The sequence below is a fragment of the Hemiscyllium ocellatum genome, chromosome 19 (assembly GCF_020745735.1).
Source record: "Hemiscyllium ocellatum isolate sHemOce1 chromosome 19, sHemOce1.pat.X.cur, whole genome shotgun sequence".
NCBI lineage: Eukaryota > Metazoa > Chordata > Chondrichthyes > Orectolobiformes > Hemiscylliidae > Hemiscyllium > Hemiscyllium ocellatum.
In genome coordinates, this window is record NC_083419.1 from 48664253 (window position 1) to 48691134 (window position 26882).

Consider the following 26882-nt stretch of genomic DNA (forward strand, 5'->3'; position numbering starts at 1 on the left):
AATGGAGTATAATGTGGGAAAATCTGGAACTGTCCATTTTGGCTGGAAGAATAAAAATGCATATTATTTCAAATGGTGAGAGGTTGCAGAGATCAGAGATGCAGAGGGATCTCAGTCATGATGCATGAATAATGGAAGGTTAGTCTGTTGGTACAGCAAGTAAAAAAACAAATAGAATGTTCTTGCTTATTGTGAGGAGAATTAAATATAAAAAGTAGGGAGATTTTGCTTCAGTTATAAAGGATATTGATGAGACCACATCTAGAATACTGTGTAGAAATTTGGTGTTTAAGAAAGTTAACAATCACACAACAGGTTTATTTGGAAGCACGAGCTATCGGAGGGTGTTGTGTGATTTTAAATTTTGTACACCCCAGTCCAACACTGGCATATCTGAATCATGATGGCTATTTAAGGAAGGATATAAATGTGTTGGAGGCAGTTCAGAGAAAATTGACTAGACCAATACCTGGAATGGATAGGCTGTCTTATGAGAGAAAACTGGGCAGGCTAAGCTTGTATCCATTGGAGTTTAGAAGAGTAAAACATGACTTGGTTGAAACGTGCAAGATTCTGAGGGTTCTTGACTGGGTGAATGTACAACAGATGCTTCCTATCATGGGAGAATCTAAAACTAGGAGTCACTACTTAAAAATAGGGGACTCCCAATTTATGGCAGAAAGAAAATTCTTTTCATTCAGAAGGTCGAGTGTGTTTGGAACTCTTCTGCAACTTTTAACTATTTGTGTCCCTAAAATAATTCAGATTCTTGATAATTGAGTAAAGATAGCTACAAAGATATGAAGGAGGAGCTGGCCAGAGTTGATTGAAAGGGGAGCCCAGCAGGGAATCCAGTGGAGATACAATGGCAGGAGTTTCTGGGGTAATTTGGGAGGCACAGCAGAAATTCATCCCATTGAAGAAGAAACATACTAAGGGGGGGAAAGGAAACCTTGCTGTCAAGGGCAGTTAGGGACAGCGTAAATGCAAAAGGAAATGCATGGAATGTGAACAAGTTTTGTGGGAAGCCAGAGGATTGGAAAGCTTTTAAAAATCAGTAGAGGACAACTAAAAATAAAGAAAAAAAAAGGGGTGGAGAAGATGAAAATGAAGGTAAGCTAGATAGTAGTATAAAAGAAGACTTCAAGAGTTTTTTTTTAAAAGACATATAAAAGTTACGAGAGAGGCAAGAGTGGGTGTTTGGCTGCTGAAAAAGTACTAATAAGGAACAAAGAAATGGCACAGAATAGAATAGGTACTTGCATCTGTTTTCACAATGGAAGACACCAACAGCATACTAGAACGTCAAGGGGGTAGGGGGCAGAGGTGAGTGCAGTGGCCACCATGAAGGTGGTAGTGCTGGACAAGCTGAAAGGTCTAAAAGACAGACAAGTTACCTGGACCAGATAGACTATACCCAGGCTTCAGAAGGAGATAGCTAAAGAGATTGTGGTAATCTTTCAGAAATCACTGGAGTCAGGAATGCTGCCAGAGGATTGCAAAATGACTAATGTAACATCCCTGTTTAAGAAGGGTGAGAGGCAGGAAATTATAAGCTGGTCAGACTGACTACAGTCGATGGTAGGTCTTATAGTCCATTATTAAGGATGAAATTACAGAGTACTTGCAAATGCACAGGAAAATAGGGCTGTCTCTGCACAGTTTTGACAAGAAGAGGTAATCTCTGACAAACTTGTTGGAATTGAGTGGGTAATGATCAGGTTAGACTAAGGAGAGCCAGTGGAAGTGATTTATGTGGATTTCCAGAAAGCATTTGACAAGGTCTGACCTTGTATCTGAACTCACACCAGAATCCCACCCATCTGTCATTCCTGTGTGCACTGATCTATGTTTAAAATCAGATTGAAGATTTGTAGCTCGTGTATCCGTTGTTGTGGTTCTGCTCGCCGAGCTGGAAGTTTTTGCTGCAAACGTTTCGTTCCCTGGCTAGGGAACATCATCAGTGCTGTTGGAGCCTCGTGTGAAGCGCTGCTTTGATGTTTCTTCCGGTATTTATATTGGTTTGTTCTTGCCGCTTCCGGGTGTCAGTTTCAGCTGCAGTGATTTGTATGTGGGGTCCAGGTCGATGTGTCTGTTGATGGATGTTCTTGCCGTTTCCGGGTGTCAGTTTCAGCTGTAGTGGTTTGTATATGGTGTCCAGGTCAATGTGTCTGTTGATGGAGTTTGGGGATGAATGCCATGCTTCTTGGAATTCTCTGGCTGTTCTCTGTCTGGCTTGTCCTATGATAGTGGTGTTTTCCCAGTCAAATTCATGTTGCTGGTTGTCTGAGTGTATGGCTACTAGAGATAGCTGGTCGTGTCGTTTTGTGGCTAGCTGATGTTCATGGATGCGGATTGTTAGCTGTCTTCCTGTTTGTCCTATATAGTGTTTTGTGCAGTCCTTGCATGGTATTTTGTAAACTACGTTAGTTTGGCTCATGCTGGGTATTGGGTCCTTTGTTCTAGTGAGTTGTTGTCTGAGCGTGGATGTTGGCTTGTGTGCTGTTATGAGTCCTAAGGGTCGCAGTAGTCTGGCTGTCAGTTCTGAGACGCTCCTGACGTATGGTAGAGTGGCTAGTCCTTTTGGTTGTGGCATGTCCTCGTTCCTCGGTCTATCTCTTAGGCATCTGGTGATAAAGTTGCGTGGGTATCCGTTTTTGGCGAATACCTTGTATAGATGTTCCTCTTCCTCTTTTCGCACCAATAGAATAAACAACACACTAAGGAATCTACAAAAAAAAAACGGACAGATAACCAAAGCGGACCAGCAAAGAATGAAACCTGAAAGCAACAACACCCCCAGATTCTATGGACTACCCAAAGTACACAAACCAGACATCCCACTCAGACCCATAGTATCACTACCAGGGACACCAGCATACAAACTGGCCAAAGAACTACAACAAAAACTGAAACACCTAGTCAGCGGATCCAAACACTCCATACAATCAACACAGGAATTCTTGGACGTCATCAGGAATACACACATAGACAAAGAAGAAACCATGGTATCATTCGACGTGACGGCACTGTTCACTTCAATTGACAAAACCCTAGCCAGAGAAACAATAGCCAACCTACTGGACATACATAACAGAACACAGGAGGCCGAACATATCAACAAGGACGGCATACTTAAACTACTGGACCTGTGCCTCACCACACACTTTACATTCAACAATCAGATATACGAACAAATCAACGGAACACCCATGGGATCACCAATCTCGGGACTCATAGCAGAGGCAGTTATGCAAAGGTTAGAACATACAGCCATACCACAAATCCAACCCAAACTCTGGATCAGATATGTTGATGACACCTTTGTAATCATCAAAAACACAGATATAGAAAAAACACACCGAATCATCAACGCCACACTCACAGGAATCCGATTCACACGAGAAGAGGAAAAGGATAGCCAACTCCCATTCCTAGACGTGTTAGTAGAGAGAACACCCAACGGAGAATTCACCACAAGGGTACACAGGAAACCAACACACACAGACCAAGTCTTAAACTATGAAAGTAACCACCCCAACACACACAAACGAAGCTGCATCAGGACACTATTCAAAAGGGCCACAACACACTGCAGTACACCAGAACTGCGAAAAGAGGAAGAGGAACATCTATACAAGGTATTCGCCAAAAACAGATACCCACGCAACTTTATCACCAGATGCCTAAGAGATAGACCGAGGAACGAGGACATGCCACAACCAAAAGGACTAGCCACTCTACCATACGTCAGGAGCGTCTCAGAACTGACAGCCAGACTACTGCGACCCTTAGGACTCATAACAGCACACAAGCCAACATCCACGCTCAGACAACAACTCACTAGAACAAAGGACCCAATACCCAGCATGAGCCAAACTAACGTAGTTTACAAAATACCATGCAAGGACTGCACAAAACACTATATAGGACAAACAGGAAGACAGCTAACAATCCGCATCCATGAACATCAGCTAGCCACAAAACGACACGACCAGCTATCTCTAGTAGCCATACACTCAGACAACCAGCAACATGAATTTGACTGGGAAAACACCACTATCATAGGACAAGCCAGACAGAGAACAGCCAGAGAATTCCTAGAAGCATGGCATTCATCCCCAAACTCCATCAACAGACACATCGACCTGGACCCCACATACAAATCACTGCAGCTGAAACTGACACCCGGAAGCGACAAGAACAAACCAATATAAATACCGGAAGAAACATCAAAGCAGCGCTTCACACGAGGCTCCAACAGCACTGATGATGTTCCCTAGCCAGGGAACGAAACGTTTGCAGCAAAAACTTCCAGCTCGGCGAGCAGAACCACAACAACTGATCTATGTGGGTCTGGCAATGCCTTTATTTTAATGTTGTCAAGCAAATCATCACATCTGTCCATGAAACATCCCTCAGGTTCTCTCTCTATTGATTAGCCAAACCCTTGCCAGTTGTTCATGTTTAAACTGTCTTCCTCCATGTGTGTTCTGATTTTCACATCTACCACCAACCTTCCTCCTCCACTCCTCCCCTCCCCCCCCCCCACACACACACACACACACACACACACACTTGTACTGGTGATAAATTTAGGGAAAGACAACTACAAATTTGAGGAAGCTCCATTTCCTGTCATACACAGGTGGGTTGCAAATCTCCCCATGCCAGGCAGTTATCTAGTACAAGTAACATACCAGTGTGCTTCAATGATCCCCATGCTGGACATGTTGTTCAACTTATTAAGCAACAGCAGAAAGATAGATACATTAATAAACTAGCATTTTCTGCATAGCTTTCCATGCTGGGCTGACAGAATGTACCAGTTTTTGGTGTCTGGGCTGGTTATGTGAGGCAGATTCAGAATTTCATTTTATGAACCATTTCAGCTGATCTGGCAATGTCTTTATTCAATGTTCCATTCTTGTGATATGTTCCCTTCAAGATTTCACTCTTCCAGTTAGTTCAACTCTCCTGTCTATTCTCCCCATATTTCGAAAACATGTTCTCAGTTATTTGTCTGTTTCTATGTTTAACTCGAATATTTCTGTCCCTGTGTATGTTTCCCTGGCCTTGGATTTTGGCTCCCTCATCTATTGAGTACTGCATTGTGAAGCTCAGAAACAATGAAATGTATTGGGCTGTTGTTCACCTCCTCGTCTGTCCCATGTTGTGCTCCATGTTGGACATGTCTTTAAAATTTTGTCTGTGCCTGACCACTGAATGTCTGTTTGTGTGGTCAGTAACATAAGGAATCCTCTTGGGTATTATTGTAAAGGACCAGGCATCTAACTTTTAGCTGAGGGACTTCTGACTGACTCCTGTTATTGAAAAGTCAGTAGAGGTGCTGGAGATAGTTTGCTGGAGGTTGTGCTGTAAGCTGCCTCAAACATTCAGGGAGACTTGAGGATTAGGTGGCCCGACTCTGGATGGAGCACGAAGACTCTAGTTACAGCATCTGGGTCTGCAACATGAACAACAAATGGAGCAGAGGCTGCAGAGAAGGAAAACATGAGTGTGTTTGGGGAAAGGGATCTGATGTATTCACTCCATGTTTTCCAAGAATAGCTGGAAGTGCTGGATATCTTGAAACAAATAAATCCCTAGGACCTGATCAGGTGCACCCAAAAACTCTGTGGGAAGCTAAGGAAGTGATTGCTGGACCCCTTGCTGAGATAGTTGTATCATCGATAGTCACAGGTGACGTGCCGGAAGACTGGAGGTTGGCTAACATGGTATCACTATTTAAGAAAGGTGATAAGGACAAGCCAGGGAACTATGGACTGGTGAGCTTAATGTCAGTGGTGGGTAAGTTGTTGCAGGGAATCCCGAGGGGCAGGATTTACACGTATTTGGAATGGCAAGGACTGATTAGGAATAGTCAACATGGCTTTGTGTGGAGGAAATCATGTCTCACAAACTTGATTGACTTTTTTGAAGAAGTAACAAACAGGATTGATGAGGGCAGAGCAGTAGACATGATCTATATGGACTTCAGTAAGGTGTTCATCAAGGCTCCCCATGGGAGACTGGTTAGCAAGGTTAGATCTCATGGAATACAGAAAAACTAGCCATTTGGATACAGAACTGGCTCAAAAGTAGAAGAAACAGTGTGGTGGTGGAGGGTTGTTTTTCAGACTGGAAGCCTGTGACCAGTGGAGTGCCACAAGGATTGGTGCTGGGTCCAATACTTTGCGTCATTTATATAAATGATTTGGATGTGAACACAGGAAGTATAGTTAGTAAGTTTGCAGATGACATCAAAATTGGAGGAGTTGTGGACAGCGAAGAAGGTTACCTCAGATTACAAAAGGATCTTGATCAGATGGGCCATTGGGCTGAGGAGTGGCAGATGGAGTTTAATTTAGATCAATGAAAGGTGTTGCATTTTGGGAAAGCAAATCTTAGCAGGACTTATACACTTAATGGTAAGGTCCTAGGGAGTGTTGCTGAACAAAGAGTCCTTGGAGTGCAGGTTCATAGCTCCTTGAAAGTGAGTCGCAGGTAGATAGGATAGTGAAGGAGGTGTTTGGTATCCTTTCCTTTATTGGTCAGAGTATTGAGTACAAGAGTTGGGAGGTCATGTTGTGGCTGTGCAGGACATTGGTTAGGCCACTTTTAGAATATTGTGTGCAATTCTGGTCTCCTTTCTATTGAAAGGATGTTGTGAAAGAGTTCAGAAAAGATGTACAAGGATGATGCGAGAATTGGAGGATTTGAGCTATAGGGAGAGGTAGGATAGACTGGGACTGTTTTTTCTGGAATGTCAGAGGCTGCGGGGTGAGTTTAGAGGTTTGCAAAATCATGAGAGACATGGATAGGATAAATAGACAATGTCTTTTCCTGGAATGGGGAAATCCAGAACTAGAGGGCATAGGTTTAGGGTGAGAGGGGAAAGTTACAAAAGAGACCTAAGGGGCAACTTTTCACACAGAGGGTGTTGTGTGTTCGGAATGAGCTGCCAGAGGAAGTGTGGAAGCTGGTACAATTGCAACATTTAAAAGGCATTTGGATTGGCATATGAATAGGAAGGGTTTGAAGGGATATGGGCCGGGTGCTACTAAGTGGGACTGGATTGGGTTAGGATACCTGGTCAGCATGGACGAGTTGGACCAAAGGGTCTGTTTTCGTGCTGTACATCTCTTTGACTCTAATAGCATCCTAAGCTACACTTAACCCAGGAGCAGAGTGTGAGGGGACCCTGATTGAACAAGGAGCAGGTCACAGAGTGGTGTCAACACCTTCAACACGATCTGCAACTTCACACCAGTGGGAGGACAGTATTGCCAGTTCACAATTTCATTCAGCTTCAATGATCTGGAACTTTCCAGGCAGGAGTGAGTGACAGATTATTCTGAAGTTGAATATGTGGCCCCACATTCCTAATGAAAAGCTTATGCTCAAAACATCAACTCTCCTGCTGCTCGGATGTTGCTTGACTGGCTGTGCTTTTCCAACATTACAACTTTTGACACTGAAGCCAGGGAATCAACCCTGGTTCAATGGAGAGTGCAGGAGGGCATGCCAGAAGCAGTACCAGGCATACCTAAAGATGAGTGTCAACCTGGTGAAGCCACCAAATAGGATCACATGCATACTAAAACAACATAAGCAGTAAGTGATAGACAGTGTTAAGTGATCCCACAGCCAATGGATCTGATCTAAGCTCTCATCCAGACATGAAGGTGGTGGATGCTTAAACTCACTGGAGGAGGCAGCTCCAAAATATCCCCATCCTCCATGGTGGAAGAGCCTAGCACATCCATGTAAGAGGTAAGGCTGCAGCAATCTTCATCCAAAAGTGCCGAGTAGATGATTCATCTTGGCCTCCAGTGGTCCCCAGCATCACAGGTACCAGTCTTTAGCCAATTCAATTCAGTCCAAGAGATGTCAAGAAATGGTTGGAGGCACTGCTTACTGCAAAGGCTATGGGTCCTGACAATATTCTGGCAATAGTACCGAGACTTGTGCTCCAGAACTTGATGCTCCCTTAGCCAAGCTGTTCCACTATAGTTACAATCCTGGCATCTACCCAACAGTGTGGAAAATTGCCCAAGTATTTCCTGTACATAAAAAGCAGGACAAATCCAACCCAGCCAATTACCGCCCAATCAGTCTCCTCTCCATCATCAGTAAAGTGATGGAAGTTGTCACCAAAAGTGCTATCAAGCAGCATCTGCTCAGCAATAACCTGCTTAGTGATACCCCATTTGGGTACTGTTAGCATCACTCAACTCCTGACCTCATTACAGCCTTGGTTCACACGTGGACAAAAGAGCTGGATTCCAGAGAGGAGGTGAAAGTGACAAACCATCACATCAAGACTGCATTTGACCAAGTGTGGCATCAAGGAGTCCTAGCAAAACTGGAATCAATGGGTTTCAGGAGGCAAACTCTACAGTGGTCACAGTTATACCTTTCACATAGGAAGATGGTTGTGGTTGTTGGAGGTCAGTCATCTCAGCTTCAGGACATCTCTGCAGGAGTTCTTAAGGATTCCTCAGAAAATGGCCCAACCGTTTTCAACTGCTTCATCACCGACCTTCCTTACTCATAAAGGTCATAAAGTCAGAAGTGGGGATGTTCGATGATCGTGCAATGTTCAGCACCATTCGTGACTCCTCTGATCTGATTCACTGGTTGTGAGATTGCTTAGCTAAGTCTATCAGTTACTGCTTATGTTGTTTTGGCATGCATGTAGTCCTATTTGTGGATTCTCATCTTCAGGTATGCCTGGTGCTGCTTCTGGCATGCCCTCCTGCACTCTCCATTAAACCAGGGTTGACTCCCTGGCTTGATGGTAGTAGTAGAGTGGGAGATATGCTGGGCTATGATGTTACAGATTAGCCCTAGTTCAATTCTTCTGCCTTTGATGACCCACAGCGCCTCATGGATGCCCGGTATTGCGTTGCTAGGTCTGTTTAAAGTCTATCCCATTTAGCATGGTGATAGTGCCACACAACACAATGGAGGCTATTTTGAATGAGAAGGTGAGGCTTCGTCTTCACAAGGACCGTGCGGTAATTGCTCTTACTGATGCTGTCATGAACAGATCCATCTGCAACCAGCAGATTGGTAAGGATGAGGTCAACTATGTTTTGCCCTCTTGTTAGTTCCCTCACCACCTGCCACAGACCCAATCTATTAACAATGTCCTTCTTTGAAAGGATCAAACAAAAACATTTTTGATAGGTGGATAAGGGTATTACAAATAGAACAAACATATGATGTTCTTTGACAGACAATTATTTTGAAAGAATTCAAAAATTCACTTCCTGAAGTAGTGATAACTCATGTGGAAGTGCAGAGAGTTAAAATCGCAGGACTATCAGCAGAAATGGCTGATTAGTATGAGTTGGTTCATAAATCAAAGTTTGGCTTCCGACGTCAATTTCAGCCAGTGAGGGATAGAAATTTGGGTAAAGAGAAATCCCCAGGTGATAAGGGAAAAGGAGATCTCATTAAAGATAGTTTGCCACAGGGTTAAAAAGGAAACCCAAGAGAGAGAAAGAGAAATGGGAAAGCTCAGGGGTTTTCGCAGCAATAAAATGAGAGTTATGAAGTCACAGTGTTGGTGGTTTAGAAAAAGCACTGGGAGGACAGTTGTGGAAAAACAGGATAAGCCAGTGAGTTTTGTTGAAGTGGGAAAGGAAAGCTAAAAAGCTGCAATAGAATGTGCGACTGATTTGGTTGGTTGAGAAGATGCAGATCTCTTAAAGAATTTACTTGTGAAAGTAATATTTACTCACACATGCCAAGAGGAGCAGATAAAGAAATTAAAATCAAGAGAAATGGGAGCATATCAATCATTGATGGTGAGAGTGAAGGAGATATGTAATTCAGAAGGACGATGGCCAGAAAACGTGGTAACATGTGGAATTCATGATGAGATGAGGAGTGCTCTATTATATAAAGTGAGGTTGGAGTATTCGGTGAGAAGTGGTGACTGGAGGAAGTCTCAGATCCAGGAATACAATTTGTCCTTGGTAATGATAGTTGGACCATGAGTGGGAGTGATACCTACTATGATTGAAAAGCCAGTGGAAAATCAGGCAACTGAGGTATTAAAGGAAATGTTACTGACTATATGATAACAAGGTCACATAGTCCCAGATTGAAGCAGGGGGGAAAAAAATCAAAGAATAAAAAGAAGGAAGTTGAAGTACAATTATCAGAGACCATATTTGATCAAATGGTTGAGAAAAAACAAGAGGAGTGGAGGACAAAGGGGATATTTTTAGTTCAGAGAAATTAACTTAAATTATTTTTAAAAAATCAAAACTAAAGCAATTGATTCTACACATAAGAAGAATCTGAGTGTATCCCAGAACATTTCTTTCTTTAAAATGACATCTTGATGAGGAAATGGAGAACTTCATATATTCAGATGGATATGAAATGGGCAAAAGGTCATCAAGTTGTATACCAGTGGGCTATAAAAGGAAGTGTCATGTGTAGCACGTGAATTACCAGGTGGTCATTTGGGAGTAAGAAAACGTAAGTCAAAATCAAAGAACATTTTTACTGGCCTGGCCTGGACTGCATAAGGATGTGGTTGGAGTTTTCCAGACCTGTCACATGTGTCAGGTAATTAGAAAATTTCAGGCAGTGATTAAAAACAAAACCTTTAATACCCATTCCCATATTTGAGAAACATTTTACTTGATCACATGGCACCCGTACCTAAAACAAAAAGTGGGAATCAATAATTCTTGACCATAATTGATGTGTCCACTAGATTTCCAAAGGCCACTTCATTATGCAATATCATAGCTAAAAGGACTATAGAAGAGTTACTCAAATTTTTCACTAGATACGGACTAATACCAGGATACAAATCAAATCAAGGGTCAAATTTTATATTAAAATTATTCAAGGAAGTTATAGATAGCTTGAAAATAAAATCAAATCCACTGCATACCATCCACAATTGCAGGAAGCATCAAAATGGTGGCATCAACTTTAAAGACACTATTGAGGGCTTATAGTCAAGATTATCCAGAGGATTGGGATAAAAGAATTCCATTTGTACTTTTTGCAATTAGGAATGCACCAAATGACTCTACCAAATTTTGTCTATTTGAATTTTTTTTTGGGCATGAAGTGAGAGGAGCACTGAAATTAATTAAGGAGAAATTGGTGAGTCAGAGACCAAATATTTGGACTTTAGGTCAAAGGAAAGATTAAATAGAGCAGGTGAACTGGGTAGACAGCATTAAAAAGTAGTAGGGCATATGATGAAACACGAGGCAAACAATAAATCAAAAATTTGCAATTTTGCGAGTGGAAGTGTTAGTGTTATTTCCAGTGGTAGGTGAACTTTTCAAACCAAGGTTTGGTGGGGTGAATTATTTGATAAGAATGCCAAATAGAAAGAAATCTCAGAATGCGTCTTGTGAATATGCTCAAAAGGTATTTTGATAGGGAAGTAAAACAAACAGGCAATGTGTTACTGATTACAACACAGAGTGAAGAACCGATTTTGGAGGATTCTAAATTGGACATTCCTTAAATTAAATTGATAATGACAAAGTTCTCAAAAATTGGGCTAAATTATTGAGTTACCTTCCAAATGACAATCAGAATGACCTGAAAGAGTTATGACAATCACATGGGAAGTACAAATCTAGATATAGATATCGGAAATGCCGTCCCAATTAAGCAACATCCTTAACCCTCCAAAGTTGGCAGAGTTCAAACAGAGATTGAATGCATGCTCAAAGACAACATAATGGAAGTGAGTTGCAGTGAATGGAGCTCACTCATAATAATTGTGCCAAAACCAGATGGTATCCAACGATTATGTGTGGACTTTCGCAAAGTCAATGCAGTTACAAAGACTGATTCCATTTCTTAGTCCACATTTGTAAGTCTGTACTGAGAAGCAACTTATATTTCTAAGTTGGACTTACTCAGAGGATAATGGCAGGCACTTTTATCTGAAAAAGCAAACACAATTTTGGCTTTCAGGACACCAATTTAAAGTCATTCTATTTGATATGAAAAATGCGCCAACCACCTTTCAAGGACTAATCAATTAACGCAAGGTTTGTGAAGGTTTGTAGCGCAGGTTGAGGTTTAGGGTGTAGGTTTGCTCGCTGAGCTGTAGGTTTGATATCCAGACGTTTCATTACCTGGCTAGGTAACATCGTCAGTGGCAACCTCCAAGTGAAGCAAAGCTGTTGTCTCCTGCTTTCTATTTATATCTTTGTCCTGGATGGGGTTCCTGGAGTTTGTGGTGATGTCATTTCCTGTTTGTTTTCTGAAGGGTTGATAGATGGCATCTGGATCTATGTGCTTGTTTATGCTTTTGTGGTTGGAGTGCCAGGCCTCTAGGAATTCTCTGGCCTGTCTTTGTTTAGCCTGTCCCAGGATAGATGTGTTGTCCCAGTCAAAATGGTGTTTTTTTTTCATCCGTGTGTAGGGCTATGAGGGAGAGGGGGTCGTGTCTTTTTGTGGCTAGCTGGTGTTCGTGTATCCTGGTGGCTAGCTTTCTGCCTGTTTGTCCTACGTAGTGTTTGTGGCAGTCCTTGCATGGAATTTTATAGATGACGTTGGTTTTGTCCATGGGTTGTACTGGGTCTTTTAAGTTTGGTAGTTTTTGTTTGAGAGTGTTGGCGGGTTTGTGTGCTACTAGGATTCCGAGGGGTCTCAGTAGTCTGGCTGTCATTTCCGAAACTTCTTCGATATATGGCCTCATAGCCCTACACACGGATGAAAAAAAAAAACACAATTTCAACTGGGACAACACATCTATCCTGGGACAGGCTAAGCAAAGACAGGCCAGAGAATTCCTAGAGGCCTGGCACTCCAACCACAACGCCATAAACAAGCACATAGATCTAGATGCCATCTATCAATCCCTCAGAAAGTGAACAGGAAATGACATCACCACAAACCCCAGGAATCCCATCCAGGACAAAAATATAAATAGAAAGCAGGAGACAACAGCTTCGCTTCACTTGGAGGTCGCCACTGATGATGTTACCTAGCCAGGTAATGAAATGTCTGGATATCAAACCTACAGCTCAGCGAGCAAACTTACACCCTAAACTAATCAATTAAGTCATTTCTGGAATACCCAATTGTATCACATCATAGACCTGGTGATTTTTAGTCACATGGAACAAACATTTGCAACATCTATTGGAACTGTTCGATTGACTTTGGGAGGCAGTTTTGGTGATAAACCTGACTAAGAATGATTTGCAAAAGCCCAAGTCACATTCCTGGACCATGTCTTTGGACAGGGACAAATGCACCCATGAGATATGAAAACAAGGAGAATTGGGTAGTTTCACATACCTTCAGTGAAGAGGGCAGTACTACGCTTGTTGGAATTGAGTGTATTCTATCAGAGGTTCGTACTGAATTTTAGCACTGTAGTTGCTCCACTGACTGAATTATTAAAGAACTGCAGAAAATTTCAGTGGATGGCGAACTCTCAGAAGGCACTTGACAGTTTGAATGCTGTGTTAACCACTGCCCCAATATTATGTAAGAATGCAAAGCCATTCAAGGTGGCTATTGATGCAAGTGATGTGGGTGTTCGGTGCTTACTCTTACAAGAAGGCAACAAGAAGATAGAAAGATCTATTGTGTCATTTTCCAGAAAATTGAATGATCATCAACAGAAATATTCCACAATTGAGAAGGAAACCTTGAGCTTGGTGTTGGCGTTACAACATTTCAACATTTATATTGTCAGTGATGTGTCTAAGACAATTATATATACAGATCGTTACTCATTAAAATATTTGGAAAACTTTAAGGACAAAAATTCAAGACTGTTTAGATGGAGCTTATTATTGCAGCCATTCACTTCGAAAATTAAACACCTGTCGGGATGTGAGAATGTAAGTGCCAGAGCATTGTCACTGTTTTGATGAAGAAAGACAGAGGCAGTCAGTGGTGGAAATAGATAGACTGCAAAAGATTGGAGTGGGGAATGTTTGCATGCTTAGAGTCAATGTAATGTTTCTACATTGTTTTGCACTAATAGAGGAAGACTTAGGGTTTTTACAAATGAATCTTTGTAATTTGGTATTCATTCTTTTTTAATGGGGGAGAGGTGTGACAAAATTATAGCTTTAAGAGGTTATTTTGGCCTTTTTTAAAGAAAAAGACGACATTGTACGTGAGGTGAAGAGCCGTCTGTAAGAAAATGAACAGCTTGAGGGGCTTTGGGCCTTTTTTTCAAAAGTTGAAACACCAGAAGCAGGTTTATTTTAGTTTATTTTAGTTTTAGGTTTAGCGGTAAGCAGACGCTATTGTGGGCTTGAAGAAGTAGTTATCTTTCCCTCTCACATTACAGCTAGAAGCTGGGGTCTCTCACTGCTGTTGAGTTACCCGTGAGCCAAATCCATTTGTTTTCTTCATTTTCCTTTTTTGCCAAGGGGTATGTTTATGAGATGTTACTTTATTGGAACAGTTAATTAGTAATAATTACAATTATTCAGTTAAGTTTTCTAATATAATTAAGTCCTTCTAAGTTCTTCTTTCTTTCATTTGATTTTTAACTGTAGTGTTTTAAAAAAAATTATTTTTGCTTAACATTGCATAGCTTGACCAGTTGCATTGCCTCGAGAACACAGCACTTTACCTTAAACAAAAGTTAGGGTCTAGGCTACCTTCTTAAAATATTTTGATGGGGTCTGGTCTGGTCCATAACACACAACACCATGTATTTTCAAATCTGTATCATTATCCATTTTAACTTCAATCCATCGGTCATTGAAAATCTTATGTACAATTTTGCCATCTCCAGATTTGACTATTACAATTGCTGATCCCATCTTTGACTCTCTATTCCAGTTCATCCAAAATTCTGCTGCCCACATCCTAACCCATTGCTTGTCCAAGTCCTCAACTGTAAAAATTCACATCCTAGTGTTTAAATACATTCACAACCTCACCCTTTCTCCACTCTAGAATACGCTGCAGAATTTTCTGTTGCTCTAATTCTGCCTTTTTCACGTGTCTAATCCCCACCTCAGTCAAAGATCCGTGGTAAATCCCACGCTCTGGCATTCTTTCACTGAGCCCTTCAGTGTCTTTGCTGCAAATATTTCATTTTTGGGAACCAATTTTATTTCTATTTCTGATTCTCCTGAGATGGTGGCAATGACACTTCACTCGTTACAGCTGGTGGGACCTTGGTGAGTACAGGCCATTCTGCAATAATGCATGTTTTGTTAACATGAATTTGCTATAATATGATCAACGATTTGGGGACACTGTTTCCAAAATGTGAACTATTAAAACATGTGTAGGCTGTAATGTGATTACATCGCCAACATTTTAAGCACTGTTTCTAAAGCACATTTTTCCCATAAAAATGGTGTTGCACAAGAACGCAACCATCGTATTATAGATGTACTGATGTCACAAAATTGTCTTGAAAACTGAGCTTGAAAACTGTTTCCAAATTAAGATTGAGACTTTTTTTGTTTCATTATGTTTCTTTAATACATATTGAGATGACTGCAAGTTGTCTTTATGGCAAGAACCTCATTTATCACATTCACATTTTGATAAACAATGTGTTTTTCATGTTTTTCCATCATGTCTGGGTGTGACATATTCCTGATGAAGGGCTTTTGCCCGAAACGTCGATTTTACTGCTCCTTGGATGCTGCCTGAACTGCTGTGCTCTTCCAGCACCACTAATCCAGAATCTAGATAGATGCTTAGAGTTACACAGAAGACGTCCTTAAGCTTATTATGCCTGCATCAACAAATCAACACTAGTTTCACTTTCTAGCACTTGGCCTATCGCCTTGAATTTTATGGCATTTGAAGTACCTGATTCCAAGTATTTTGTAAAGGTTAAGGGTCTCCCCCTCAACTACCCTCCCAAGCTCTGAATTTCAGATTCCCAACATACTTTGGGTGAAAACAAATTTCCTAAAATCATATCTAAACCTCCTGACTTTCACCTTAACATTATGTCTTGTCATTGATCTTGCCATTGTGGGGTGGAGAGGGGGGAGAGAAGTACTTGGGGGGGCAACTGCTTTCTATCCACCAAGTTCATCCCCCTCATAAATTATGTACAACTCAATCAGGTCTCCTCTCAGCCTTGCTTGCTCCAAAAACAGCCCAAGCTTATTCAGCTTCTCTTCATTGCTAAATGCTTTGAACCAGGTAGCATCCTGGTAAATCCCCTCTACAACCTTACCAATGCAATCACATTGTTCTTATAGTGTGGTGACCAGACCTGCACACAGTACTCCAGCTGTGGCCTGAAAAATGTCCTGAACAATAACCTCCTTGCTCTTATAACCTATGCCATGACTGATAAGAAGACACACAGGATATTTGCCTTGTAACTACTCTATTAACCTGGCATGCTGCCTTCAGGGTGCTTGTCCACACATTCCTAAGATCCCTCTGAGTTTTGTGTCCTACCATTCAATGAGTACTCCTTTGTCTTATTACTTCTTCCAAAGTACATCACCCCACACGTGTTGGTTACTTCGATCTGCCACTGACCTGTCCATTTGACCAATCTGTACATATCCATCCTCTAACCTAAGATCTTCTTCCTAACTGTTAACCTCTACAAAGCTTGACTGGGTGGTTATGTCTAATTTTCACTGCAAAAAAGCTTGTGTATTTGTCTTTCAGATTTCTTAGTGGTGCTAGTTCTTATTGAATCCCAGGTTTGTTTTTCTTTTCTTCTAGGTGACATTGCAGTTAAGTTTTTATTAATTTAATTGTTTCTTTTTGTTTCAAGACCCACTGTGTTTCTGGAGGTAAATTACATTCTTCTTTTTTATTTGGAACTTTCAGGCCTTCCATTTTACTTCCTACCTGCACTATTTCCATATCCCTAAACCCCCAAAGCTTCATCCTCATTGCTGTGTGCAGACACTTGTACCCATTTCTGTTGCTGATCGACATATGCACTAACCCCCTGCTCTAGGTTTGATTACTAATCCACTAATTTGCTAGCACTGAGTTCAAGGAGTGATGAAGGTATGGAGGAAAGAAAGGCAGGTTGAAATTGGTGAAGAAGTGTATTGATGGGTATCTTCACATGGATATAACGAACTTGGGTAACAGATTAGGGAGTAGAGGGAAGTCAGAGAAAGGGACTTGGAAGGTGGAGACACATGGGCTGAGTGAATACAGGAGAGGATTTATTCAGAATTAACTTGGGTTTATAAGCACAATTTAGAGCTCCACCTCCTTCACACTGTTTCCTATTACTGCCCAGCACACTGGTCAGATTCCTTCCCATACCATTGGCTTCAGACCTTTAGGCATCCCTCCCACTGATTACCTGTCAATCTGCCTGCAATACAGATAAGATCCTTCTAAAAAGAGCTGCCACTTGCCAACTTGCCCCAGGGTGATAATGTACCTAAAGTCCAAGCAAGCTCACCATTCGGGCCTAGATTTCTCCCTCTACCTCAAACCCTTATCACCTATGCAACCTGTTACAAAATTTACTATCATCAGTGCCTTGCAAATGTGGAGTACGGCTGTCTCGAGCTCACATTCTTACCTAACAAGCACCTCCCTCACATTACTGCAGTATTGAGCCAGCAAACGTTACTGACTCTTATCCATCACATCTACTCTTGGCTAAAAATAATAGGATCCAAAAAAGAATACCTGCTTGTCCAGGCATTTCATTTAATCTATCCACCCATTCAATCCATTTTTGACTAACTTATCTGCTTGACCATTTAGCTATAAACCCACTACAGAGTGTTTTTATTATAAGATGAAAATTTACCTAAAAAACTTTTGCCCTATTCTCTGTGATCATAAACATTTTGGTGGCCATATATCATTCAAAGACAAAAAATAAAATTGAAATCAAATCAGAATTGTAAAGATAGGAGGGAGCATATGAATCAAAAAAAAGTGAGAAAATGCTGGAAAACTGCCAATAATCTATGACTAAGGACTTATCAAAGTAGCTTATTTTCCTTGATCACTGAGGAAAACCACAAATAAGTTAAATAAATGATGTGAACCAAATGGCTCACTCAAAAAAATTGTAAAACAAGATATGCCTGTCAATTGCATTCAAGTGTATTTTGTCAGAATTTTCACAGTGACATAGAGGCTTTTTGACTGTCATGCACAGAGTTTTGGCTAATATTTAGGAAATCAAATAGCATAACAGCTAGCACTTTAAATTTGTCCCTAACTTTTAATCCAGTTAAACTCATCTTTCAGTGCACTGCCATTTTTAATACCCAGCAGCTATTGGGTATGTAGGATTATTTTATTTCGGAGTAAACTGTTAATGAATTTAATGCCACATAACCCCAAGCAATTAACAGATGCAAAAGTATGAGGGCAGAGTGGTAGACATGATCTATATGGACTTCAGTAAGGTGTTTGACAAGGTTCCCTATGGGAGACTGGTTAGCAAGGTTAGATCTCATGGAATACAGGAAAACTAGCCATTTGGATACAGAACTGGCTCAAAAGGTAGAAGAAAGAGGGTGGTGGTGGAGGATTGTTTTTCACACTGGAGGCCAGTGACCAGTAGAGTGCCACAAGACCGGTGCTGGGTCCTCTACTTTTTGTCATTTACATAAATAATTTGGATGTGAACATAAGAGGTACAGTTAGTAAGTTTGCAGATGACATCAAAATTGAAGGGGTTGTGGACAGCAAAGAAGGTTACCTCAGATTGCAACAGGATCTGGACCAGATGGGCCAATGGGCTGAGAAGTGGCAGGTGGAGTTTAATTCAGATAAATGCGAAGTGCTGCATTTTGGGAAAGCAAATCTTAGCAGGACTTATACACTTAATGGCAAGGTCCTAGGGAGTGTTGCTGAACAAAGAAATCTTGGAATGAAGGTTCATAGCTCCTTGGAAGTGGAGTCGCAGGTAGATAGGATAGTGAAGAAGGTGTTTGGTATGCTTTCTTTTATTGGTCAGAACATTGAGTACAGGAGTTGGGAGGTCATGTTGCAGCTGTACAGGACATTGGTTAGGCCACTGTTGGAATATTGCGTACATTTCTGGTCTCCTTCCTATTGGAAAGATGTTGTGAAACTTGAAAAGCTTCAGAAACGATTTACAAGGATGTTGCCAGGGTTGGAGGATTTGAGCTATAGGAAGACGCTGAACAGGCTGGGGCTGTTTTCCCTGGAGCGTCAGAGGCTGAAGGGTGACCTTATAAAATTACAAAATTATGAGGGGCATGGATAGGGTAAATGGGCAAAGTCTTTTCCCTGGGGTCGGGGAATCCAGAACTAGAGGGCATAGGTTTCGGGTGAGAGGGGAAAAATATAAAAGATACCTAAGGGGCAACTTTTTCACACACAGGGTTGTACGTGTATGGAATGAGCTGCCAGAGGAAATGGTGGAGGCTGGTACAATTGCAACATTTAAGAGGCATTTGGATGGGTATATGAATAAGAAGGGCTTGTGGGAATATGGGCCGGGTGCTGGCAGGTGGGACTAGATTGGGTTGGGATATCTGGTCAGCATGGACGGGTTGGATCAAAGGGTCTGTTTCCCTGATGTTCATCTCTATGTCTCAAGTGGGAACGTGCGGCAATTTCAGGTCAAACTTAAGATGATACCAAAGTACAGTTTGAACCATCAGAATTTTATATTTCTGGCATTTTCTTAAATTTAACAGCAGTTCTAAGAAACCTCCAGCAGAGGGAGTCCGATTTCTTTTTAAAAATCTGAGGAATCATCAGAGCTCGAAACTGCCAATTTTGGGGAAAAAGACCCTGAGGAGAAACGTAAAAGATCAGGGTTTTTTTTAAAAAAAGGAATGAGCACGTGTTGTTCAAAGCGCCTACGTGAGTGACGTAAATTGATACAGTATGACTACACCACGTGACTCCGCCCAACTCGGCACTCAACATTCCAGCGTCACGAGACCGCCGGTGCTGCTCTGTGATTTGCGGAGAGCTGGGCTGTTGCGCGCGTTCTCATTGGTCAGCCCCTGTTTTCAGCCTGAACTCTTGTGGAAATGTCTGCGGCGGCTCGTTCTTCCGGGGCATGGCAGAATTGGACAAGTCTTGCATAACGTATTAGTTTTTTTTTAAAAATCATTAAAATCCACTCACTTTCCTCCAATTCCAAGCATTTGCATCATCTCGTTGGGCCACTTTCTATAGATAATAATTATAGCCAGGTGAATTTTACATGCCGTCAGAACCCAACGACGAAATGTTCCGAGGGTCACACAACTTGCTACAGATTAATTTTCAGGGTAATGCGAAGTAGCGACAGTGTTAATTTATTAATGTTTCATCGCGTACTTTGGTTACCTTCAATACCATAATTAAGTCACATAATAACGGATTGTGATTGTATTTGATTGATCTCCTGTATGTTTGTGAAATCCCGGAGGTCGTGGTTTTTGCTTCCCGTTCCCAAACACAAAACAAAACCCCCCCCAAAAATATATTTCTGGTCTACACCAGTCTAGAATCTAGCAAAATTTGAAATTCCGCTGATATAAAAGATTCGAAATTATTTTATCGATTAATCATTTAATCAGTTCGGGGAGGCGTTTGAAAGGTATCAGGTTTCTCGATCAGAAAAGTTTGCTTGCCGTACAAAAAAAATCACAGGAGAAAAATCTGTTTACCTGCTAAGCAAAACACGAGCGAGAACTCAAACAAGGATAAGTTTTCGCCAAGTAAATACACGCATATTTTTTTCTCTATTTTATCTGAGTTCTACATGAAGAGAACTGCTGCTTTCTGACCCCATTCTGCTTTGTTATACGTTATACAAATTATAAATGAATTATTTGTTTAAGGAAACCGTTTAGATTTAAAAATAAGCTTTAATTTCCTCCAGTTTTACAGTTGCCAGTTAACAGGAGGATGAGAGAAAGCTCAACCTTAAAAAAGCACTCTGTTTTATTTTCAAGTTCTGTAAATCGCACATAAATTAGCCTGTCGAAATCAAAGATTTCATTTTAAACTGGATTTGACAGGCGAAATGGTCGGTCCTGTTTGAATTTCATTTTTGATTGATCGTCAATCCTTGTCATATAAAATCGTCACATTTAAATATATGTAGACTTTATCCTCGTTTATAAAAAGGGCATTCTACTTTTGTAACCCCGCATTATAGACTGTACTTACTAATTCGCTTACCAGATACCACGGGAGGGATAAATTAACATTTCAAAAAAAGCGCTATTATATCTGGACTTCGGAAAACTTTAAATAAGATAGAACCACGTGGACTTTTTGCATTAATACGTTTATCGGGATGGATCGGAATTCCAAAATAAAAGATTTGACATTTGGAACTGCATATTCCAGCGTTTAGCTGGGTGCCAAAGTTGACAAACAAGCATCTTTTTGTTTCTGATGCCTCATGTTTAATGCCAGCTGACCGGATAGTTAACATCAGTACAGTTCTAATTATTTATAGCGACTGCAAATTAACATTAAAAAACCCAAAATGCGTCTTTGCTGGATACTTAGATATGAAGTGTCAGTTTAACACTACAGTTTCATTAAGTGTTGTGTGAAGAACTCTATGTATGCAGCCCGACAAGAATCTGTTTTAAAATGAAATTTATATTAATTTACAGATAATCTGTGTCGGGGAAAATTTTCCTTGAGCCCTTTGTGTGTAAAATATGACAAAATATTGCAATAAGACATCATTCCAATGAGTGTTCTGAAATCAGTCCAATTTCCTGTGTCATTTAAGGTCAGCACAGGCAGTCACCACCCCCAACACTCTCTCTCTCTCTCTCTCTAACGGATTCTTTTTGTTTATTGCCACATCACCCAGGTTCAATTCTACATCTGTTTGGGCGGAGAGTATTTGTTGTCAGAAAAAAAATCCTTAAAAAGTAAATCGTCCCCAACTCCACCCCAACTAAAAAAGAATGATTGTTTCAACGTGGAATTTCCTAGCATTCTAACTCTCTGGAACGAAGTTATTCATCATTTCAAATTAAGAGCTTTGGCTGTTGCGAGATTTGTTGCTGGAAATCGTATTACCAAAAACATGGATTTGACATTTTTAAAGGTGCATTTCTATTTTGGACGTTTCCAATTTTTTTAAAAAAGCATAATGTTGCCCTATGGTTCACTGAAATAAAAATCCAAATGTACATTTTTTTTAAAAAAACTATGCTATAATCAACCAATAACACGTTTATGCTGCATATTTTTAAAATGTAACCACGGATACATTTTCATTTAAAAATAATTGTCCTTTAGCATAACTGTTTGTTAAAAGGTGTATAATGAAGTTAAGTGAAGATCAAATGAACCCTTTCTTTGCCGAGCTCTCCCCTAGAACCCGCCAGGGAGGACATTCCTCCACCGACCACCAAGGACTCTTTCGTAGGTTTCGTGACTGGACAATACACTATCTTCTAGGTGAGATGCCGCCCTGAACCCCTTCAAACTGATGATCAAAATACATTCCCAGTAAGACACTGACCTGGCACAGGAAAAGCGAGAGCCTCTCACAGCCAACGAGAGCTGTGATTCTGAGCAGCCAGTGCTTTACAGAAAGCAGCGATTGCTCATGTTAATATTTACAACAAATACACTAGCTGCATTTGAAAATGATAGCTGTCACCAGACTGTTTACTACACCCATCATATTCTATTTATGCCTGTTACGAATAAAATATTTAGAAATTTAAATACTAGAATTCATTTAGTAGGAATGTTTTTAAAAGGTCGAAAGAAACTAACTAAATTTTTCAAAATCCCCATTCTTCGGGGACAATTTAGTTCCTGTTGTTGACTGTTTAGGGCAGATAAACTCCGTTAAATCTCATCCAAATAATCCTGCTCGACCAGAACCTGGTGGGGTGTGATTTATAACTTTGTCCACCCGAGTCCAAAACCGACACCTTCACATCCTTTAGCTTATAACCAAGCTATTTCTTTCAGAATTAATCCCGTAAAACTGACCAATACTTTACCCCGTAATTAAAAACAAACTGAATTTTTCCAGAAATACTCAGCAGGTCCCACAGTGTTTACAGAAAGAGACAACAGGGTTTACGTTTCAGTTCGATTCCCACACATCTCAATACAGAAAGTGGCAAGTTTTCATCACCCTTAGCCTTTCACTTTTGCATTTTGTCCTGTCAATCGGGATGACCACATACAATGCAGTGAACGTACTTTCAGTAAAAATAACACTTTTTTTGTTTCACACACGACGTAACCCCTGCGGATGTGATTGTGATTGTAGAGAGAAATTCCGTTTTACAATGCTTTAAAAGTTTACGTTTCTTTTTATTAGTCTGGAAAGGAGGGGAAAAAAAAGAGGATCGAATTCCGAAAGAAATCCTGGCTACATTTTAGTTGATCCCACATCAAAATGTTTCTTCTATCCTTCTCCCACTTTTGTTATTACAGATCCCCAGCAAAATTGAAGTCAGACATAAAGTAACCCAGGGATTTTAATTTCACTGTAAAAGTTATTAACAAATGAAATATTCATAACTGGAACCTGAATACATACATTTCTGGAATAGTTTCACAATACAAAACGCCATCCGTGGGGTTACTGTTTACTTAACTCAAAGTTTGAAGGAGAATAATATCATTACAGTAAATCAAAACAAGACAAACAGGATTTTTTTTTAAAAAAACTTAAGTATTCGGCATTGTGCCCTGTGATTTTTTAAAAAAAAATCAGACAGTGTGATCAAACCAGAGACCGAGCTAATAAAACCATTGGTAAAATCAGTGATAACAATTGACGAGTGTGAACAGACAACGGGCTTTGCTGTGTTACAGTAAGGCTATTGTGCTGTACTGAAACTGATCAGACAGCTGAAACTTCACATGGCAAACCGACAGTTATATGTAAAGTGGTTTAGGAATGCATTGGTTTAACCAAATAAGCACTTACACGACATCTTTAAGATCGTCACATACTAGGTAATATCAGTTGGATTTATTTAAAATTGTATTTAAATATTTAATATCTTTTCGTAAAAACAGCAGTTGAGAAAGAAGCAACAAAATTACACCCAAAGATAAAACGGACGTTAGTTCAGAGATTCAGTATCTCTAAATTGGTTGAAAATATACGAGCAAATTGGAAAATATTCCACTGGATTGCCTCTACATTCTGTAAAAGGACAAATGTTAATGTCAGATTGATAATCCAGCAGCAAACAATATCTACTCAATAAAGCCATCGGCCAAGAAAAGTTTATTTTTCTTTCAAGGCTCCAACTTTTGTCCCGTTTTACTAAGACTCTGTTTGTTGAACTGCAGACTTCTGATGAAGTTCGAAACATAATCTGGAGTAGGGAAAGGCAGTGGGGAAAAGTTGTTTCCTTAAATATAAATATTTGCCAATTAATTTTATCCGGGCTCGAATGTGCTTCTATTTTAGCAGACGCTAAATACTAACGCACCATATTTCTGATTCGAACCTGGTTGACCTCGGCCGTATTTAAAACCAAGGCTTGTTTTTGAAGTATTTTCATTTTCCCCTTTATTACATTATTTCACTGTAATCTTTTGCACTAATCAGTAATAATGCACAGGACATAGGAGTTAAAACACTACATGTTTCTACTTGATCTGAACTGGTGCATGTTTCTTGCTGTTACTTTTGTTTTATTAATACTTTCTGTGCAGATTTCGATATTCAGGGCTAAAAACATGCAGCAGGCATCAGAGAAGCTTCAGTGATGGGACTCATTGCGGTACTTCAGTTGTAAAAACAAAATGATAATTTTTAAACATTTCATGGGACAATATTCAGAGTTCAATTAAATCATTAAAAAAATAATATTTATATTACATTAATATTGAAAAACAAAATTATCTGTGAAGTGATATCCTTCTGCCCTGGAAAGCAAATCCATCTTTCACATTTGTGTGGAAAGTGAGCTCTCACTCCAACTAATGGGACTGAAAACATTGCACATGTATTTCAGAGGTTACATACATGACAATCGTTAAAATTCAGTTGAATGGGAGGAAATTGAATTCCGAATGTTTCGTACTTAATGTAACGACGCAGTTTGTGTTCAACATCTCTGCAGCCAAGATATGAAAATTGTCCAGAGATTGTCCCCCTACAAGAATAAATGTAACGACATCCCACTAAGTGAAATTATTGCTCTGGGTATCATCGACTCAATAGTTTTCAGCTTTTCTGCCAGTTAGGGAAAAAATAATTAATTCAACTTCGTTTAAAAATAATTCCAGGTAAAAAAATAAAAGGAAATTAATGTTTATGTTACAAAGTCACAAACATTTTTTTGGACGAGTATGAGATGACTCATGTTAGATTTTTCTCGTGGGGAATAATGTTACATTTGAGGAAGATCAGGAATTTGATGCTAAATTATGCTTTCGGTTGAGAATATTGTAATTGAATGTTATAGTTTTGTGTGAAACTGAAATGGTTCATGTTGCATCTTCGGGTGTGAACAGGCAAATTAGTGCAAACGTTTCTAACGGGTAGTGGAGAATAAACATGACTGAGGATCAAAGCTACATTTCTGAGCAAGTATAAGTTGTCAGCAATGCGATGTTCTCTGGTGGAATTAGAGGTATTAATGTTACATTCTGGGTGACGATGGGAGGAATTAATATTACATTTTCTATTGCAGAATGAAAAATTAACCTTACGTTTACGGATGCGAATGGATGGGGACTAAATGTCATATTTATTGTTGAAGATTAATTCATGTTAAATTTCTTTGTTTGGGAATGAAGGTTGTAATCGGTTTTAAAACAGCACAGTTAGATTTCAAGTTTATAATGGGGAAATTAATGTTACATTACATTTTCTGATGAAACTAGAGGAAATCAGATTACATCTTCTGAGTCTGCATGGAAAAATGTAACATTTTCTGGTTGGTAGTAGTTTTGGATTCCAATGGAGGGAGGTGGGAATTTCTGTGGATGGAAATGAGAGCATTACGGTTATTGTCTGTTTGAAAATGTTGGAATTCAAATTACATTTTTTTTTGCTTGAGAATGAGGGAATTAATGTTATATTTTCTGCAGTAAAATGGGAGAATTAGAGTATACTTAGTTATTGTGTTAGAATGGGGAATTAGTAGTACACTTATGGTTGAAAATAGGAACTTAATGGGACATTTTTCTGGGGAATGGAAGGATTTGTGTTACAACAATGGGCAGACATTGGGGAATTAATGGGTTTAAATATTAATATTTTCTGCTTGAAAATCAAGAGATTAATGTACTTTAATCACTACATTTTCTGAATGGTAATTGGGCATTGTTGAGCTTCATGGGTCAGAAAGGGAAATTAAAGCTACATTTTGGGCTGAGAAATACACAGTGAAGTATTTTTGCAGAAAAAAGGAAGACGATCTGAATTACATTGACTTAGCTGTATTGATTATGATTAATTAATTGTAAACCCTTGGAACATCACTGTAAAAAAGCTTAAACATTTCAGTTGTTTCCAAAACATTTTCCTGACAGTGAAGTGGGAATCCATCTTGGGCAAGTTTCATTTCAACAGGAGCTGTTTATGGCAAGTTGTCCAGGCACAGCAGAGAACATCTTTGATAGAAAAGGCAATAAGAAGTAAGAAAAAAGATCGTGGACAGACCAGGAATGTATACTGGTGGGGTGGTGTGGAGTGGAGAGAGACTGTGTGAGGAGAGAGAGAGAGCGAGCAGAGCGAGCAGAGAGAGAGAGGAGAGAGCAGAGAGAGAGCGAGAGAGAGAGAAAAATAAAGTGGAGAAATATATATATATACATATATAGATATAGATATAGAGAGAGAGAGAGAGAGAGAGAGAGAGAGAGAGAGAGAGAGAGAGAGAGAGAGAGAGAGAGAAAGAAAGAAAGAAAGAAAGAAAGAGAAAAAATAAAGTGGAGAAAGAGAGACAGAGAGAGAGAGAGAGAGAGAGAGAAATAAATAGAGAGACATAAAGAGGAGA

At 40.0% G+C, this 26882-nt stretch overlaps 1 long non-coding RNA gene across 2 annotated transcripts in view; it reads right to left on the minus strand.

The window, feature by feature from the left end:
* Positions 1-26882, minus strand: part of LOC132824746 (uncharacterized) — a 65217-nt gene that overhangs the window by 11841 nt on the left and 26494 nt on the right. The window lies entirely within an intron of this gene.